Genomic DNA, 18,622 nt, shown 5'->3' on the forward strand with positions numbered 1-18,622 from the left:
CCTCAAACCATAGGGTGAGAGAAGTAGTGTCTGCAGGTTGCATTACAGAATTTAGGGAGTCGTGTCCCTTCCTTGGCATGCCTCAAAGCCCTGACATCCACCTCAGGCTTACCTTTCCCTTCTCTTCTAGAAAAGTTTCTTGAAAATGCGGCTATAAAATATATCCATATTAAAATATATCCATATCTCAGAGTGGGGCAAATGTCTTTGCTGAAGACTGCTTTAAGTACTGAAGCCTGATGGATATTGGAGACCCATCCAGTACCTCTCTCAACTAATCTAGTTGTTCCTGATCATAAAATGAAACGTTGACCTGCCCCCTTAGTGGCCCTGGGAATTAATGATGTTTTATAAAAATCCAAATATACAAAGGTAGCATGGAGTTCCTCATGATTATGGCAAAAGCCAATAATTACCAGTTTACCTTTCTGACAACTGGCCTTTCCGCCATACTCATATTCTTTACCAAATGCATATCTCCTATCTTTGCTTACCTCAAGACAAGGAAGACCCTTGCCCACCTTCTCAGTTGCCTAATTCTAACCATTTTGAAAGGGAAGTTCAGGAGATCTCTAGCTCTCATCTCACTTTGCCTAACTAACCCAGGGATATTATTTAACCTGCAAACACTGAAACTTAACCCTGTGCTTACACCAAGACCTTCTTGGAAATAGTATTGAAAATCACAATAAGGTATCCTCACCTCAAGAAAAAGGTCTCCATTACATCAGTTCATCATTCAGATTGCCCAGAGAAACTGTGATGGCCAGAAGTTTCCAGAATGCATGTCAGCATTGCTTTGATCCAGTGCTACTGTAAAAATGTTTTGTTACAGGACTGATAGCATCTAACACAGGAGAGTTCTCCGATTCTGTCTATCAAAACAGTGTTTGTGTTGAGCAGAGCAACTTGAAGACATTCAAAGACAGTCTAGGTCTTCTCTTGGTTCCAAAACAGTCTAGGTCTTCTACTGGTTAATCAGGAGCTCAGTCAGTTCTTGGAAATAATTGCCTTAGGCTATGTTTTTGGAGGAGCACAGTCAGAGACTCTAAAATTGCATGGAAAGTGGTCCAGCAGGGCACAAGCCATAGTACATAAAGCTGAAAGAAATGATGCTTCATGCTACTCTGCAAATAGTGACAGACAACACTGTAGTCGTGATGCATCAAACGTGGCGCAGTCAGACTTACTTTGCTGGCTGGCCACAGTAGCATAGGCATTTTAGTGGGAAGAGACCTCTGTCTCCAAGCAGACCACCATGGTAGATAACCTAAGTAGTCTGCACAGATGAAATTTGGAAAGAGGGGGTTTCCAAACTGTAGTAAGGAAGAGCAATACTCCAAAATATGCTTGTTTGCTTTCTAAGACTGCCACCAGCTAAGGATGTTCTGCTACAGATCCAGTATAGGGACATGGGTAGTAAACACGTGTGCTCTGTGGAATCAGGACCTTCTGCATGACTTCCCTTCCAGATGTTCTTCATGTATCACTGTTGCAGCCATCACATTTGGATTATCTGCTTGCAGTAGCCCTCAATCGGCTTGATTATCAAAGTCTTGGGTCCTGCGTCAGTTGCTGTCTTATCTTCCATGACGTCAGGTAGACAGGGGTATAAAGTATGCAGCCGATGCCATTACATCAGTCTTTCTTGCTGTGCGGTGCCCGAACAAAAAGCAGTTCGCAAGTGCCGGTCGGCCGACTCCTGAAATTTTTGTTTTCGAGTTTCAGAACTGGAGTCTTCAACTAAAGCTAAGTACCCCATTGGGGAAACTTTTTCTTGCTCTAAACTGATGTCAGTAAAAGTAAATAATTGCATTACTTGTGGAAAGCAAATACCTCATAAAGATTTTCATTTGTACTGTATTCCTTGCCTAGGCCCGTACCACGACGTACCTCGCTGTTGGTTTGGTGCCTTATTTAAACCACGAACTATCTGTCATCGGTATATTTTCGCTTCTAAATATTTTGGTGCTCTAAACCGATGTCAGTAAAAGTCAATAATTATATTTCTTGTGGAAAGCAAATACCTCATAAAGACTTTCATTTATACTGTATTCCTTGCCTAGGCCCTTACCACGATGTACCTCGCTGTCAGTATTGTGCCTTATTTAAACAGCAAACTATTCATCGTCGGTATGTTTACGCTTCTAAATATTTTGGTACTCGGTTTAATTATCCAGATATGTCTTTGGTAAGCCATCCGACTACTGACATTCCGAAAAAACTTAAAGATAAAGACAGAGACAGGCCGCCTAGGTCGAAAGCTGCAGACTACACTTCTAAGCTAGTCGCCAGTTCACCGGTACTCAGTGAGGCGATTTTGCGGCCCCTGATACCCGCTACTTCAGATTCGCAGGCCTCTACTGAGACCCATTCAGAGTCCGGTATGTCGCAAGATGCTTCAACTGTGGAACCTGCGGATGTCTCTACCTTGGATGGGTCTGGAGCCGCTGTGCAGCCACCGGCTTCTGAGGGTGTATTCAGGCCTACTGACTTGCATATTAAACTGACGCCATCTTCTTCTTCAAGGCCTAAAACTCGAACCATGCCTAGAAAACCGACGCCCAAACCGCATGCTCAGGTCTCTATGTCTAAAAACAAATTATAACAATGGCTGAAGACCTTATTACTTTAGTCAGGGGAAGCCAACCTTCCCCCTCTAAGAGACCTAGGACTGAATTTGCTTATGATACTTCTGACCAGGATTCCGAAATTTCTGTTTCCTCTGATGACCAGGATTTACCCTTATCTACCTTTGAGGATTCTGATGCTGAGGACTCTATTCCCTCTGCCCCCCCCCCCCCAGAGGATTTCTCTTTTGGTGAAACCTTGCATACTCTTAGGGAGCATTTTCCCTGGGAAAGCCAGGATTACTCTTAATTCTAAAAAGAGGCTTAGGGATTTCTTACTCCTGCCCCAGCAGAGGCCTTTAGCTATCCCCCCTGTACTAGACATTGTTGATGATGCCTTTTCGGAATCTAGCTTGGACCCTGACTCTTTACCTCCTGCTCCCAGAAAACCTGATAGATATTACAGGGTTCCTGACTCTCAAGTTCCTTTTTAAAAATGCTATTGCGGATCCTGAGACTATTTCACAGGGACCCAAGGGCTTTAAGGCTACTTCTGCCAAAAATCCTACCCCCTCTGATAGAGATTACAGGGCACTGGATAGATGGGGTAAGAAGGTATACACTTCTGCAACCTTGGCTATTAGGGCCTTAAACTGCCAGTTTCATATGTTAAAAGTTTCAACAGCATATTATTGGATTGCTTAAACAGAAAATGATGTTGATTCCTGACTATGTTGAAAATAAGGATTTACAGGATTTAGTGCATTCTGCTGAACAAGTTGGAAAACATACTTTGCAATGTGGTTTTGATTCACTAGAGGCATCTTGCAGGGCTGCTGTCACTGGGTCTGTACTTAGAAGGCATGCTTGACTTAAGGAGCAATCTTTGCCAGATCATGTTAAAGCTAAATTGCTGGATGCTCCCTTAAATCGCAAATGCCTGTGTGGCAACAACGCAGAAGAAGTACTTAAAAAGATGGAGGAAAAAGCTAAGTCTATGCAAACTGTTAAAGATGTCCTACAAGTACAGCCTCCAAGATTTAGTAGGCATTGGCCCTCTAAGAATTGGTCCTTTCCTGCCTCTTCCAGGCCTTCTCAGCCCAAACCCAGAACCAGCAGAACACCCAGACTTCAGTCCCAAGGTACTCACAGGACTAAGCAGTGGGGGGGCTCCCACTTCCAAATCAGGGAGTAGTAAGACTCCCCCTATGGTAAATTGCCTCAGTGACTTAACTAAAATTTCAAAGCCCTTCTCAACTGACTGTTCCTTTAGGGGGACGGATTGCTCTGCAAATTAAAAACTGGGAACTCATTACCCAGGACAAATGGATTTTAAATATAGTTTCCCAAGGATACAGATTTCATTTCCACACATTACCAACCCCAAACGGTTGGCCAGATCTACCCCCAAATCAGTGGGCAGAGGCTCAAAAGCAAGTGCTCTCTCTCTTAAGCATAAGGGCTATTCACTGTACCAGAAGAGGGACAAGGTTTCTACTCAAGACTTTTCCTGGTACCCAGAAAAGACAACTCATGGCATCCTATCCTGGACCTATCTATCCTAAACATCTTTTTGGTGATCCCAAATTCAAGATGCTAACCCTTCACCAGTTGCTTCCTATGCTAGGCAAGGATTCCTGGTTGGCAACACTGGATCTAAAGGAAGCCTACCTGCACATCCCAATCAGGGAGTCTTGCAGAAGATACCTATGCTTCAAAGCAGGCTACATGCACTATCAGTTCTCTGTACTGCCCTTTGGCTCATCTACTGTGCCCAGGGTATTCACAAAGTGCCTAGCTCCAGTCATTGCTTTTTGCAGGCAAAGAAATATTCAAATATACCCATACCTGGACAATTGTCTAATTCAGGCAGAAAGCCATGACATACTTTTGAATCATCTGGCATTTGTACAAAACGTGCTAACTTGTCTGGGGTACACCATAAACAATAAAAAATAACATCTTGTACCCTGTCAATAAATTGTATTCCTGGGAGCAAGCTTGAACACAACTTCCCCGATGGATTTCCTCACGTCAAAGAAACAAGTTCATTTGACAACTTACTTCAAACTAATGGCCACAAAATCCCTGCTATCTGCAAGGCAAGTACTGTAAGCCTTGGGGTTCATGGGTTCATGCATTCTACTAATTCCATATGCAAGACTGCATATGAGGAAACTACAATGGTATATAAAAAGCCTATGGTGTCAGCATTCTCAGGATCTAGAAGCAATTGTTGTATCTTTCGGCTTTTCCAGGTTAGGGGTCGGGGTCGCCACAGTAGAACTCCAGTCCACTAATGATTTTTATGTGCTGAGTTACCAGCCCTGACGCACAACCTTCAACGAAGGTACGCCCATTCACGCATGTCTCCATGCAGAGGATGCTCTAGCTGAGAATCGAACCGGACAGCGTCTTACTGTGAGGCGACAATGCTACCATAGCACCACCACCGGATCTAGAAGCAATGATCCCTATCATACCTTGTCTACAGTTAGAGTTCCTTTGGTGGGCAGAGGCCTGCCACCAAAACAAGGGAATACCATTCACTTTACCCCCTGCCGCTCAAACCCTAACAACAGATGCATCAGACTATGCATGGGGGCTCACTTGGCAAGGAAGTGCATTCAGGGCAAATGGAACCCAAGTCAAATGCACCTGCATATCAATCAAAAAGAAATGTTAGCTGTACAGAATGCTCTGACAGCCTTCAAGGGCCACATTCTTCCAGGACAATTAATGGTAAAGACGGACAACACCACTATTATGTGGTACATAAACAAGCAGAGGGGGTACCCATTCATAACCCCTCTGCAGACTAACCATGGCTCTGTGGAACATAGCCTTGAGCTACCAAGTGCACCTACAGGCTCATTTCCTGCCAGGAAAGCTAAATACACTGGCAGACAATCTAAACAGAACTCTCATGGACCCACATGAGTGGAAACTAAAACCAAAGACGTTCAACATGTTGATAAAGAAATGGGGGAGCCCAGATGTAGACCTGTTTGCCTCCCCCAGAAATACCAATTGGACAAGTTCTGCACAAGGACTCCCCACAAACAAGCTTGGAAAGTGGATGCCCTGTCCTTCAACTGGAAAAATCTATCAGTTTATGCCTTTCCTCCTCTGCCTCTCCTCTCCAAAGTCCTACTAAAGATCAAACAGGACAAATCGAGGATGATACTGATTGCACCAGACTGGCCACGGCAACACTGATACCCCCTCTTGCGCAGTGTGTCACCGCTGATGTTCTTCGTGTTTCACCATTGCAGTCATCACATTTGGGTTATCTGCTTGCAGTAGCCCTCAGTCGGCCTGATTAAGAAAGTCTTGGGTCCTACGTCGGTTGCTGTGCCTTCTTCCATGATGTCAGGGTGTCAGGGGTATAAAACATGCAGCCGACGCCATTACATCAGTCTTTCTTGCTGTGCAGTGCCCGAAGCAGAAGCAGTTCGCAAGTACCGGTCGGCCGACTCCTAAAATATTCATTTTCGAGTTTCAAACCGAAGTCTTCAACTAAAAGCTATGTACCCCGTCAGTAAAAGTAAATAATTGCATTACTTGTGGAAAGCAAATACCTCATAAAGATTTTCATTCGTACTGTATTCCTTGCCTAGGCCCTGACCATGACGTACCTCGCTGTTGTTTTGGTGCCTTATTTAAACCACGAGCTATCCATTGTCAGTATATTTTCACTTCTAAATATTTTGGTGCTCGGTTCAATTATCCTGATATGTCTTTGGTAAGCCATCCGACTACCGACATTCCAGAAAAACACAAAGATAAAAACAGAGACAGCCCGCCTAGGTCCAAAGCTGCCAACGATGCTTCTCCTAAGCCAGTCGCCAGTACTCAGTGAGGTAATTTTGCAGCCCCTGATACCCGCTACTTCAGATTCACAGGCCTCTACTGAGACTCATTCAGAGTCCGGTATACCTCGAGATGCTTCAACTGTGGAATCTGTGGATGTCTCTGCCTTGGATGGGTCTGGAGCTGCTGTGCAGGCACCAGCTTCTGAGGGTGAATTCAGGTCTACTGACTTGAGTATTACACTAACGCCATCTTCTTCTTCAAGGCCTAAAACTCGAACCATGCCTAGTAAACTGATTCCCAAACTGCATGGTCAGGCCTCTATGCCTAAAAACAAATGATAAGAATGGCTGAAGACTTTATTACTTTAATCAGGGAAAGCCAGCCTTCCCCCCTCTAAGATACCTAGGATTGAGTTTTCTTATGATACTTCTGACCAGGATTCTGAATTTGCTGATGTCCTTCAAGGATGCATCTGCAGTCCTTACAAAAGGGTTGTCCTGTCGTCAGGCAGCCCTTCGGTCGGCTGGATTCCAAAGTCTGGGTCTGGCCTCGGCTGGTGTCACACTTCACCCGACGTCATAGCTGCAGTTCTTCGGGTATAAAGGCATCAGCCGACGCCATTTTCCTCAGTCTTTCTTGCCGCGTGGCGCCCGAAGCAGAAGCTGTTCGCAAGTGCCGGTCGGTCAGATCCAGAGATTACTACTACCAAATACTACTTTGAAGACTTCTAAAAAGCTAAGTACCCCGTTGGGGACTCTTTCTTGCCTCAGCCAATGTCAGAAAAAGTGAATAACTGTTTAACTTGTGGGAAACAAATACCTCATAAAGATTTCCACTCTTACTGCTTACCTTGTTTAGGCCCAGACCACGACGTAGCAGCTTGTTTAGCCTGTGCTTCTTTCAACCGACGAACGCTTAGACGTCGGTCGGAGTTTGCTGAACAGTTTTCGGCTCAGATTTTGCATACATAATGCCGTCGGATCCTCCGACTACTCAAATTGTTAAGAAACGCAAAGAAAAGGACCGACACTCGCGGTCCACGGTTTCGGCCGAAACCACGGTTAAGCAAACCGCGAGTGTCTCGGTTTCGGCCGAAACCGAGCAAACGGTTCAATCTAAAGCCGAATCCATGACTACTACCGAGGCCCCCTCTACCCTAGTTGAATCGGCCTCTGAAGTTTTACCTACTACTGTGGTTTCACAAGACTTATCGGACACCATCCCTTTGGATGTTTCTACCCCAGCACGTGGTGCTGCTAGGCCTCCTGCAGCCATGTCTATAAAGGCCTTTGCCAGGGCTAAAGCAGCCAAAACTTCTAAGTCTGTGCCTGTTAAGCCCCCCTCTCACAGGCCCAGTTCCAGTTCCCAGATGCTTACTCTGGCAGAGGATCTCATCTCTTTAATAAGGGGATCCCAATCTCACCCAGACAGGGCCTCTCAACCTCCAGAAAAGAGACCTAGAGCAGAGCCCCCAGAGCCAGTGTCCTCAGATGACTCTTCTGATGATTCAGACAATACAGACCATCCAGAGGCTCCTTTTTCTACTTATGAAGATTCAGATGCTGAAGAATCTATTCCTGCAGCTTCTCCATCAGAGGAGTTTTCTTTTGGGGAAACTTTACATGCCATGAGAGAGCAATTTCAATGGCAGGGGCAAGATTTCTCAGATTCAAGGAAAAGGCTTAGGACCTTTCTACACTTACCACAACATAGGCCTTTAGCTATACCTCCAGTTCTTCCTGTTGTGGATGATGCATTCAATGATGCTTGCACTGCTCCTGATACTTTACCTCCAGCCCCTGCTAAGCCTGATGGGTTCTACAGGGTCCCGGACACTCATCACCATTTATACAAGGCTCCTTTCGCAGATCCTGAGACTATCTCCCAGGGGCCTAAGGCAGTAGCCGACCTCAGCTAAAACCCTCTCCCTTCTGAAAGGGAATCCAGGTCCTTAGAGAGATGGGGTAAAAAAGTATACACCTCTGCTACTCTCTCAGCTAGAGCATTGAACTGTCAGTTTCATATGATCCAATACCAAGAGTTTATGCTTGATCAGTTAACTAAGAAACTGTCCTCGGATGATTCTTTAGATAAGAAATATGTTCTAAAAATGGTGAATAACATTCAGCAGGTTAGTAACTATTCCTTAAAATGTGGCTATGATGCACTGGAGGCTTCATTTAGATCAGCCATGACTGGCACAGTTATAAGAAGGCATGCATGGTTGAAAGAGCAGGTCTTGCGGATCATGTTAAAGCAAAGCTATTAGATGCTCCTATGGATAAGGTCAGTTTATTTGGTTCTCCTGCCCAACAGGTACTGAAGAAAATGGAAGAGAAGGCAAAATCTGTACAAACAGTAAAAGATTTCTTACAGGTTCAGCCTCCAAGGTTTAGCAGGAACTGGCCTTCCAAAAATTGGTCCTTTCCAGACTCCTCAAAAACTCAGAGAGGCAGGAATAGGCGTTCAAGAGGCAGAAATCAATCCAGAGGAGGTGCCTACAGGGGACGCCAGTGGCAAGGTAACAACCAACGAGGCACAGACACAACCACTACCACTGCAACAGGACAATCACAGTGACTTGGCTTTGACACCGCCTACCAGGGAACAAATAGCAGCACCCTTAGGCGGAAAGTTAGCACTATTTTCAAAAAACTGGCACTATATCACAAGAGACAAGTGGATTTTGCAGACTATAGACCAAGGCTACAGGTTTCATTTCCACACCTTACCCGGAAAAAGAGGAATGCCAAACCTACCACCAAATCAAAAGACAGAAGCTCTAAAACAAATAGCTCAATTAGCAAGGATGAGAGCTGTGGAAAGGGTACCACCTATGGAACAAGGCAAGGGATTTTACTCCAGACTCTTCCTGGTACCAAGAAAAGAAAAAAATTGGAGGCCTATTCTCGACCTGTTCGCTTTAAACACATTCATCATCATTCCAAAATTCAAAATGCTGACCCTACAGCAACTTCTTCCCATGCTGGGCAAGGAGTATTGGCTGGTAACTCTAGATCTCAAGGAGGCATACCTGCACGTCCCCATACGACCACATTGCAGAAGATACCTCAGATTTCTTGCAGGATCAGAGCATTATCAATTCTCAGCATTGCCCTTTGGCTTATCTACTGCCCAGAGTGTTCACGAAATGCCTGGCATCAGTAATCGCTCACTGCAGGCTTCAGGAATCCAAATTTATCCATACCTGGACGACTGCCTGATACAAGCGGACAACAAAACAAGCTAACAGAAGACTTACAAAGAGTCATTTGCTTACTACAGGCCCTGGGATACACAGTCAATATAAAAAGTCAAGACTGATACCATCCCAAACAATAACCTTCTTAGGTGCAGAATTGGACACAGTAAAACAGATGGCATTCCTAACTGCAGAAAAGCAAGAACAACTTCCTCTCTACTTTTGGCATTAACAAAGCAGAACAAACTAACAGCAAGGAAAGTACTGCAGGCCTTGGGCTTCATGGCATCCTGCATAATCCTGATCCCCCATGCCAGACTGCATATGAGAAAGCTACAGTGGTACCTAAAGAATTTATGGTCTCAACACAGGCACAGCTTAGAAACCAAATACCACTAATTCCATGCCTGAAACAAGAGTTCCTATGGTGGGCTCAGGCATGCCAGTCAAACCCAGGTTTGCCCTTCCACAGCATTCAACCAAGCCAAACCATCACAACGGACGCCTCAGACCTCGGTTGGGGGGCCCACATGCTGGACAAATGCATACAAGGCTTATGGACTCCAGAGCAGCTGCACCTGCACATAAATCAAAAAGAAATGCTGGCAGTACAACTAGCAATCCAGAATTTCAGACCATTCCTCCAAGAAGGCCAGTTGATGATAAGGACAGACAACACCACAGTCATGTGGTACATCAACAAACAGGGAGGCACTCATTCATACCCTCTATGCCGAATGGCCCTGGACCTATGGAATATGGCTCTGAGTTACAACATTCAGTTGCAAGCAATTTTTGTACCGGGAAAAGAAAACATCCTAGCAGACATATTAAGCAGAACTACCTCGGATGCTCACAAATGGATGCTACACCCGGACATCTTCAAGGCCATCACAAAGAAATGGGGACTGCCACAAATAGACCTATTCGCATCCCCCCTCAATCACCAGCTCAAGAAATTCTGCACAAGGACATACCACCCACTTGCTTGGAAGGTGGACTCTCTATCCTTCAGTTGGAAAGGCCTGACAGCATATGCATTCCCACCTCTTCCTTTGATGCACAAGGTGCTATTGAAAATCAAAGAGGAACGCCCAAGGATAATTCTGATAGCTCCAGACTGGCCAAGACAACATTGGTACCCATTACTAAGGAGCATGTCTCGGGGAGAATGTGGACACTACCCTGATTCCCTTGATGTTAACTCAGAGCAACTACAACATCCTGCATCCAAACCTGAAAACTCTGCAACTGACTGCCTGGAACATTACATAAGAGCAACTAACCCAGATTTATCCCAAAGGGTTAAAGACATTATCCTTGAGGCCCGCAGACCCTCAACAAGAAGGAACTATGCAGGAAAATGGAAAAGGTTTCTCATTTGGAGTACCGACAGGGGCAAAGATGTGTCAAAGGTAGACATTGCCAACATCCTGGAGTATTTGGCAGAGCTTTTCCATACAGGCCTGTCCTATTCCTCCATCAAAATACATGCATCAGCTATTTCTGAAGAATACAGCTTGATCCACCTGTCTTTTGCATCCTCTACTCAGGCAGTTTCTGAGAGGAATTAAGAATGTAAAACCTCCTAGGAAACCACCATTACCAGCATGGGACTTGAACTTTGTACTAGAAAATTGACACTTCCCCTTTCGAACCAGCAGCAACAGCAGATCTTCAACACCTATCCTGGAAAACTGCTTTCCTGCTGGCAATTACCTCAGCAAGAAGGGTTTGAACTACAGGCTTTAATGGCAGTACAACCCTTCCTAATCTTCCATCAAGATAGAGTGTCCATGAGAACTAATCCTACATTTATGCCTAAGGTGGTATCCAGAGTGTCTTTAAACCAGGCAATCCACCTACCTACCTTCTTTCCCAATCCACAGAACAGGGGGGAAAGACTGCTGCATACCTTGGATGTACATAGACAGTTACGCTACTACCTGGACAGAACCAAGGGCAATAGAAAATCTGACCAGCTTCTGGTAGCATATGCAACAGGAAGGGAAGGAAAAGCAATTTCCAAACAGACAATCTCCAAGTGGATAGGAAATTGCATTAGATTCTGTTACTCCTACCATGGAAAGCAAATTCCACAGAACATAAGGCCTCATTCTACAAGGGCTACAGACACTACCACAGCTTTCTTACGAGGAGTGGCTACCAAGGACATTATAGAGGCTGCTACTTGGACCTCCGTGCATACATTTGCCAAGCATTATAACTTACCATTATAGTCTAGATCCCGAGCAGGGTTTGCCACTGCTGTTTTGCAAGGGATCCTAACTACACCATAATATCTTCTTCCTCCTCCCCTAGTTTGGCTATGGTATTCTACCCATTTGTAAGGACTGCAGATGCATCCTTGAAGGACATAGTACAGTTTTGTACCTACCATAAATGTAGATGTCCGAACAGGATTGCATCTGCAGTCAGGATTACCCACCCTCCTTCCCCTCTGTGGTACTCCTAGGGTATTTGCCCACCTAATAGCTAACTGGGGGGGATCTCTTATGGTGTATTTGTTTGTATATATGTGCATACATGATTATTTTTTGTGTTTGCCTTCCACTATTTGGAAACATTGGCATTTATCCAAAAATTTAGCTATCCAAGAGGGCAACTGGCATCTGGGGCAAGAAACACTGAGGAAAATGGCGTCGGCCTTTATACCCGAAGAACTGCAGCTATGACGTCGGGTGAAGTGCAACACCAGCCGAGGCCAGACCCAGACTTTGGAATCCAGCCGACCGAAGGGCTGCCTGACGACAGGACAACCCATTTGTAAGGACTGCAGATGCTATCCTGTTCGGACATCTACATTTATGGTAGGTACAAAACTGTACTTTTCCTCTAACCAGGATTTGCCCTTATCTACCTATGAGGATTCTGATGCTGATGACTCTATTCCCTCTGCTTCCCCACCAGAGGATTTCTCTTTTGGTGAAACCTTGCATACTCTCAGGGAGCATTTTTGTTGGGAAAGTCATGATTTCTCTGATTCTAAAAAGAGGCTTAGGGATTTCTTACTCCTGCCCCAGCACATTCCTTTAGCCATACCTCCTGTACTAGACATTGTTGATTCAAGGCTCCAGAGAGCACCCCAGCACTACCAGGTTACAATTCATATCATACCTTAAGGCCTCAGTTACCGGATCGCAGTACAAAAGGTGGAGGTGTATCCATATTCATCAAGGATACCCACATCTCCAGGTTAGTGATGCAGCATGATGCCCCAGAGATCATCCATGTGCAACTATTAGCAGGCAAAACCACATTTCAAGTCGTAGCCTGTTATAGATCACCCACCATGTCCCAAGATGCTCACTCAGCATTCCTTGAGGCATTGGAAAATATAAAGGTCCTACCCAACACCATAATTTTGGGTGATTTCAACTACCCTGGTATAGACTGGGTGAACTACCAAAGTTCTAACTCCTATGCCCAGCAGTTCATAGAATTTATAAATTCAAATGCCCTTGAACAACTGGTATGTTCTCCCACTAGAGGGGACAACATATTGGATTTAGTCATCACAAATATGGGCGCCCATTGTACCACACCCATTATCACTCCCTCTCTGGTCAGATCAGACCACAAACTGATAATCCTGGACGTCTTCACCCCTCCACCTCCCCCAGTCAAAGAAACCATCGTAAAAAACCTTTCCAAAGCAAACTTCAAACTACTTGCATCAGAAGTGGAAAGCTTCACTATTCCCTTGCAGAAGGATAATGATATCCAGGATGCAGAATCCTGCACCAAGACACTTTATATACATCTTCAGGATTGCATGGACCGTGCTATCCCAAATAAAACCAAGACTCCTTCTTCAAGCAAGAAGAAACCAGTCTGGTGGACCCTGGCCTTAAGCAAACTATACAATAAAAGGAGGAGACTTATACAAAAAAAGGCCAAATCTCAAGTAGAAAAATCATCCCTGATCAGCATTAGTAAGAAATTGAGGGCCCTCATCAAGTCAACTAAAGCCAATTTCAAAAAGAAGGTTGCCAAGGATGCCAAGGATAACCATAAGGCCTTCTATGGTTATGTCAAAAACCTAAATGGCAACGCTCAAGTCTGATGTTCATCATGTTACCCTGCTGCAGTCATCACACTTGGGTTATCCTGCCGTCAGGCGGTCCCGCAGCCGGCCTGAGTTCCAAAGTCTTGGTCCAGCGTCGGTTGCTGTCGCTTCTTCCATGATGTCAGTGCACCAGGGGTATATAAGAGGCATCCGACATCATTTTCTTCAGTCTTTCATGCCGCGCAGTGCCCGAAGCAGAAGCAGTTCGCAAGTGCCGGTCGGCTGACACCTGAGATTTTCGAATCGAATTTCAATCCGAAGTCTTCAGTAAAGCTAAGTACCCCATTGGGGAAACCTTTCTTGCCTCAGTCTGATATCAGAAAAAGTTAACAATTGCATTTCTTGTGGGAAGCAAATACCTCATAAGGACTTCCATTCTTATTGTATTCCTTGCCTAGGCCCAGACCACGATGTCACAGGTTGTCTGTTTTGTGCTAGGTTTAATAAACAAACTATCCAATGCCATTTTGACTTTGCACGACATTACTTTGGTAGGAAATTTAATTATACCATGCCGTCGGAGCAGCTGACGACCGGCATGCATAAAAAACGCAAGGATAAGGACAGGCAGCCTAGGAACAAGCCAGACTCTGAGGCCTCTGCTGGGCCTGTCACCAGTTCTCCAGTTTTCAGTGAGACACCTACGCAACCCCTGACGACCGCAGAATTGGAACCCCAGACAGCTGCGGATTCTCAAGCGGAGTGAACTAGGCCGTCGCGGCCATCTTCATTAGGCCCTTCCGACACCGGAGGAGACCCCGGTGCAGTTGAAACACCTTCGGTTGCAGAAGGTGTCTTCAGACCGACTACACTCACCATTAAATCTTATGCTAAGCTTAAAACTCTAAAAAAGACTGTACATCAGTCTACAGTTCAAGGCCCCATGCCTAAGAAACAGATGCTTAAGATGGCTGAAGATTTGATTACCTTAATCAGGGGTTCCAATCCCCCTCCGGATAAAAGACTAAGACAAGAGAAGGATTATGCTTCCTCTGACCAGGTTTCTATTTCCTCAGATTCTTCTGAGGAACAGGATTACACTTTCCCCCTTATGTAGACTCTGATGCTGAAGACTTTATTCCCTCAGCATCTCCCCCTGAAGACTACTCCTTTGGGGAAACTTTACATACCATGAGGGAACATTTCCACTGGGAAGGCCAGGACTACTCTGATTCTAAGAAAAGGCTCCGAGAGTTCCTTTTACTACCCCAGCACAGACCACTTGCTATCCCTCCAGTTTTAGACATTGTGGATGATGTTTACTTGGAGTCTAGTCTAAATCCAGACTCTCTACCTCCTGCTCCAGCCAAACCAGACAGGTACTACAGAGTACCTGACTCACACAAATTCCTTTATAAAAGCCCTGTGGCTGACCCAGAAACAATTTCCCAGTGTCCCAAAGGGGCTAAAGCTTCTATGGCTAAAAATCCTGTGCCCTCTGAAAGGGATTCCAGAGCCCTAGATAGATGGGGAAAGAAGATATAAACCTCAGCTACTCTGGCTATGAGAGCTTTAAATTGTCAGTTTCACATGCTGAAATGTCAGCAATTCCTAATGTCTCAATTAAAACAAAAAATGAGCACACATTCTGAACAGTCTGAATTCAAGGAAATGCAGGATCTGTTGCATGCAGCTGAACAGGTGGGCAAACATACTTTACAATGTGGATCTGATTCATTGGAAGCTTCCTGTGGAGCAGCTGTTACTGGGTCTGTCATACGTAGACATGCTTGGTTAAAAGAACCTATGCAGACCGTCTCAAAAAACTACAGCTTTACTCCATCGCATATCGCCTACTCAGGGGCGATCTCTGCCTAACATACAAAGCTATGTCAAACCCAGAGCTGTTGGACATGCTCCACTTAAAGAAATCCCAATCCCTCCCAGCTACATGCTCTAGGGACCTAAACCTTGTCACCACAATAAACAGAACATGCTGGAGGGATAGACTCCTGTCCCAGAGACTTCCCATACTCTGGAACAGAATACCTATCTATGTCAAACAGAGCTCCTCATTAGCACTCTTTAAGAAAAATCTTGATGATTGGATGGGAAATGGGAAATTCACCCCGGGGATCACTTCTGTGGCTCTGCTTGACAGGGGCACAGGAAAATAATTTTCTTGGGTGGGGAAAGCCAGGGTGCATTTTTTGGCTAGGCTTGTATGGGCCCTAGGGCCGATAGCCTAGTACCTACCTATGAACCTATGAACAAAACCCCACCTGATCATGTTAAGGCAAAATTATTGGATGCACCTTTACAGCAGGATGTATTATTTGGTGTCAAAGCAGAAGTGGTTTTAAAGAAAATGGAGGATAAGGCAAAGTCTAGGCAGACGGTCAAGGATTTTTTGCAGGTACAACCCCCTCGTTTCAGCAGAAATTGGCCAACAAAAAACTGGTCCTTTCCAGCTGCTGACAGATCACAGAGGGGCAAATACAGATTCCCAAGGGGCAGAGGTCAGTCACAAGGCCCTTACAAACCTCGCCAATGGGGTACTCCTACCCAGAAAGGAGGAGAAGACAGGCCCCAAGCTAGCAGAAGACAAACACAATGACTCAATCCTCAAACTACCAAGCAAATCTCTCTTGGCAGCTCCCGTGGGAGGAAAATTAGCACTTTTTGCAGACAACTGGCACATCATCACAAAAGACAAATAGGTCCTAAACATTGTCTCACAAGGATACAGATTCCACTTTCATACCTTGCCAAGGATAAAAGGAATGCCAAACCTGCCACCAAATCAAAGGGCAGAGGCACAAAAACAAATTACAGCTCTCATGGACATGAGAGCCATTCAACAGGTACCTACACAGGAGCAAGGACAAGGATTTTACTCAAGACTCTTTCTAGTCCCAAGAAAAGACAAAGTATGGAGACCCATTCTGGATCTTTCAATTCTGAACACCTATCTACAAGTGCAAAAAATGAGTGATTTGTTGTTTTTTAATTGGGTAGTGACATCAGAGTATGTATTTAAGGGGATTTATGTTTCAGTGCTTTTATGTCTGATGAAGCGTTTGTTATAACGTGAAAGCCCTTACTTTGCAGCTGTTTTATTGTTTTATACAATAAATGTGTTTTATTACATCAAAGAGAAGACTTTAATTTACGTTCTGCAGCATATGGTGCACCTTCTCGTCCTTTCACCTATCTACAAGTACCAACATTCAAGATGCTAACACTACAGCAGCTTCTTCCCATGTTGGGCAAGAATGCCTGGCTAGTAATGCTGGACCTCAAGGAGGCATACCTGCATGTCCCTATCAGACAAAATTGCAGAAGATACCTCCGCTTCATTGCAGGTTCAACCCATTATCAATTCTCTGCACTGCCCTTTGGCTTATGTACTGTGCCCAGGGTCTTCACAAAATGCCTGGCACCAGTAATTGCATACTGCAGACAAAGAGGAATTCAAATATACCCATACCTGGATGACTGCCTTATTCAAGCAGAAAGCAAGGACATTCTGTTAAAGCATCTGGCATTTGTCAAACACCTTCTAAGTTGCCTAGGGTACACAGTAGTGCCCTCACAAAACATAATATTCCTGGGTGCCAGCTTGAATACAATGGCCCAGATGGCTTATCTCACACCAGACAAGCAACAACAGCTGACTCAATACTTCAAAATAATGGCAACAAAGACCCAACTCCCTGCAAGAAAAATTCTGCAGGCCTTGGGATTCATGGTATCTTGCATACTACTAATACCATTTGCAAAACTGCATATGAGGAAATTACACTGGTACCTGAAAAACGTATGGACTCAGCACAGCCACAGCTTGGAAACAATGATACCACTCATTCCCTGCCTTCAACAGGAGTTTCTATGGTGGGCACAAGCATGTCACCTCAACAAGGGTCAGCCTTTCACCTTACCCACAGCCAGGCAAACTATGACAACAGATGCATCGAACTATGCCTGGGGAGCACACATGGCAGGACAGTGCATTCAGGGCAAATGGACTACAGATCAAAGGCATCTGCATATCAATCAAAAAGAAATGCTAGCAGTACAGAATGCCCTAACAACTTTCAAGGACCTCTTACACCCAGGACAACTAATAATAAAGATGGACAATACCACAGTAATGTGGTACATAAACAAGCAAGGGGCCACACATTCCTACCCTCTATGCAGGCAAGCAATGACCTTGTGGAACACAGCACTGTCTTACCAGGTTCAATTACAAGCACAATTCCTGCCAGGAAAGAAAAACACATTGGCAGACGACCTAAGCAGAAACATCATGGATCCCCACGAGTGGAAACTAGATCCACAAGTATTTGCAATGATAACTCAAAAATGGGGACACCCAGGCATAGATCTGTTTGCCAACCCCCAAAACTACCAACTTCAAAAATTTTGCACAAGGACATTCCATCCACAAGCTTGGAAAGTGGATGCCCTCTCATTCAGTTGGAAAACATTAACAGTGTATGCCTTTCCTCCACTGCCTCTTCTAGCAAAGGTACTGCTGAAAGTCAGATTAGAGAGGCTACAAATGATACTCATTGCACCAGACTGGCCATGCCAGCACTGGTATCCAATTCTAAGTAACATGGCCCACGGCCCACCATGGATTTTACCACAAATTCCTCACCTGCTCACCAAGTGAGACAATCAGATTCTACACAGCCAGCTCAAGACTTTAAACCTGGCTGCATGGCAAATTACCTAAACAACCAGCCAACACCTCTATCCTAAGCTGTTATGGATGTCATTCTGGAGGCCAGGAGGCCCAGCTCCAGGAAAACCTATTCAGACAAATGGAAAAGATTTTGCGCCTGGAACCAGGCTAAAGGCCAAAATCCCCTTGATCCAAACATTCCTCAGATTCTACAATATTTAACTGAGATGTTGCACAAAGGACTTTCCTTTTCATCTATTAAGATCCACGCCTCATCAATTTCAGCTCATTACAACACGGATCCTCCTTTA

This window comes from Protopterus annectens, chromosome 16.part0 (genome assembly GCF_019279795.1).
Source record: "Protopterus annectens isolate FY-2018-M chromosome 16.part0, PAN1.0, whole genome shotgun sequence".
NCBI classification, from domain to species: Eukaryota; Metazoa; Chordata; order Ceratodontiformes; family Protopteridae; genus Protopterus; species Protopterus annectens.